This window comes from Sinocyclocheilus grahami, unplaced genomic scaffold (genome assembly GCF_001515645.1).
Source record: "Sinocyclocheilus grahami isolate Dianchi unplaced genomic scaffold, SAMN03320097.WGS_v1.1 scaffold6191.1, whole genome shotgun sequence".
Taxonomy (NCBI): Eukaryota; Metazoa; Chordata; class Actinopteri; order Cypriniformes; family Cyprinidae; genus Sinocyclocheilus; species Sinocyclocheilus grahami.
In genome coordinates this window covers 9,095-11,683 of record NW_015510678.1, presented here as the reverse complement: position 1 = coordinate 11,683, position 2,589 = coordinate 9,095, and the positions used below count along the sequence as shown (strand labels likewise).

Genomic DNA, 2,589 nt, shown 5'->3' with positions numbered 1-2,589 from the left:
TTCTGATTGGCCTGTTGTGTTCTGAGTGACACACGGCCAGGCCAAACACAGGGTCAGCCGACGTCACAGCGCTAGCTGGAGGCAGCAAAACAAAGGGGAAACTGGAGGCAGCCCATTCAAACCAGCACAGATTCGGCTACATAAGGAGCTTAAAATATAATCTTGTTGTGATGAGGCTGTATTCCGTCGATTCTGGCACCCAACAAATTAGAAATTTGATTGCATATTTGCTGCCACTGCCAGACAAAAAAAAACGACAACAGCTGTGGTTAAACGCGATAAAACGAACGGACTGGACAGAAACGATCGTCAAAAATACTTAGAAGAATACACTTCTCATCAGAAAAGGTTCAATAAAGTATTGTCTTTTGTTGTTATGGCCACGTCTACAGATTTCTTGCCATATGTCTATGTTTCCTGCATCTCATGACTATGTCGTGTATGAAATAATGTCTGTGTGCAAAACAACAAACTGACGATTTATATATAATCATTTGTAATTGTATATACATTGTTGTGATTAATTGTGGCTGGAACAATAATGTAGCTGTAAAAATAGTTGCCTGCTGAAATTGAAATATATATATGCACATCATCATGACTAGATAGACACGGTGAGTTTGTCTTTACTATACACGTTAGATGTGATCCACCTCATAGTAACAATCCTGTCAGATCGTCCATCCTTTGAGTGAGAGTGTAACGTTACAGGTCGGCCGATCTGGTTTTGTGGTTAAAGTTAACCTTTTCGACATGTTTCCGTGTTGTTGTTGCTCAGCAATGGCATGGACGCGATGTTGGGTTAGGGACGCGATGTTGACTGGGGGTTTGGCAAAAGGAGAGTGGGACGGTGGGCGGTGCTCGGGGTGGTGACCGTGTAGTTCTGACGTCAACTTTTTACGGACGTCACAATGGTTCATGAAAAATAGCTAGAACTTTATGCAGGCTGTGTGCCTTTTACTGTGAACTGACTGTTTTGAAACTTATATGGTAGTTAAATAGCCCCTAGACCTCAGTTATCGTGAAAAAAAGCCAGGAAATTTCAGTTTTGACAATATGGGACCTTTAAACTTCAGTATAACGTACCAGGAGCTTTGACTGCCACAGGATGTCTTGGGGGCACAACACTAGCCGCAGGTCTGAACCTCTGAGGCGGTTCTGCATCTACTCTGCGCATTTTCTTCTGGAGAAAAGTGGGGATGCTTTTCCATTAAATATATTCCAAACAATCCAAAGAAGAACATTTGTGATAAAAGCACAAGGAAAGGAAATCTGTACAGACTAAAAACAGACCTGCGCAGGCTGCTGTTGCTCCCCATCGGAGCTGTTGGTGTGAGCCCGTTTCCCAGACATGACAGGGAGAAGGGATGCTGTATTCTGCAGAGCAACCAAGAGAAAAACATGAACAGACTTTCATGACCGTAGAGCTAATGAGAGATGTGCAATTCAAAACAAAGCAGTAGTAGTTTCAGAATAATGCATTTAGCACTCAAACTAAATTGCTGATGAGGTGCATACTATTTTGTACTGTACTGAACAGCAATAACAAGTAGCTTGGGCTGCATACTGCATCTACTGAACATCTTTTTCTCGTCGCTTTGGCCTTCCGTCCACACAGAGATGAGGCTTTTGTCAAGGAAAACCATAACGCGTGTTTAGTCATGCGACGCATACACTACAAATGGATATGTTTATACACGAATTTAACGTTTTCCGACGTTTCAGTGTTGATGAGAAACTTGGAAAACTCTTGAAAACGCTAGCGTCGACGGAGAGAAAAACGAAAACGCCGTTTTCAAATGCTTCAGGATTAATGGAGACGTTAGCCGTTAAGCATTTCCAACGGTTTATAATCTTACCTCTTTGTTCATGGTGTGTAATTCTTCTTCAAGGCAAGCCCGAGAAAACACAACATACACAAACGTTAACGTCATTTAGTCAAATAACTGTGCCATTCAAGTGCATATTTAAATTAATAAACTCAAAATCACCAATAAACACATTGTATTGACGAAAACAAACAGTTGCTGAAATATAACGCCATTCACGTAACTTTACAAAATACAATAAGCTTTATCTGAACATCGAGAAATAAAGCATAACTTATCATACTTACAGTTGACGTATATAAATAAACAAATAACAACAAACCTTTTATACAAGGACTGAGAATTACACGTAAAGAAAAACAACACACACCAGCGCAAACACTTCTCGCAGCCGTTTGAACTTCAAATTTAAATTCAGCTTGTGGTCGCTTTACCAGCTGATCTCTCATTGGTCGGATCGGAACCAATCAACACAAGGCATTCAAAAACTCCCGCCCAAAATGGGCGGAGAAATGGGTCCTATGGCTAGTTTATGACAGTTTTCAGAGTTTGTTTTTATTTATTTATTTATTTGTTTTATTTAGCACATAACATTCACAGGGGATACATACAACAGAAATATTGTTTGAAAGAACAATATGTGACTCAGGTTAATGCAAAGCAATAAAATACACAACAACTGGAATACAAAACACAGTAATATTCTACTAAAATAATCAGGACAAAAAAATAATAAATAAAAAGAAAAAACAAATAGACG

General features: G+C 39.6%; 1 long non-coding RNA gene across 1 annotated transcript; it reads right to left on the bottom strand.

The window, feature by feature from the left end:
- Positions 1-1,092: 1,092 nt before the first annotated feature.
- Positions 1,093-2,250, bottom strand: LOC107577484 (uncharacterized). Its single transcript, XR_001608212.1, has 4 exons — positions 2,152-2,250; positions 1,860-1,885; positions 1,294-1,377; positions 1,093-1,183 (listed from the first exon to the last, which is right to left on the bottom strand). It is a non-coding gene; the product is annotated as an uncharacterized lncRNA (long non-coding RNA).
- Between the last annotated feature and the right edge of the window lie 339 nt (positions 2,251-2,589).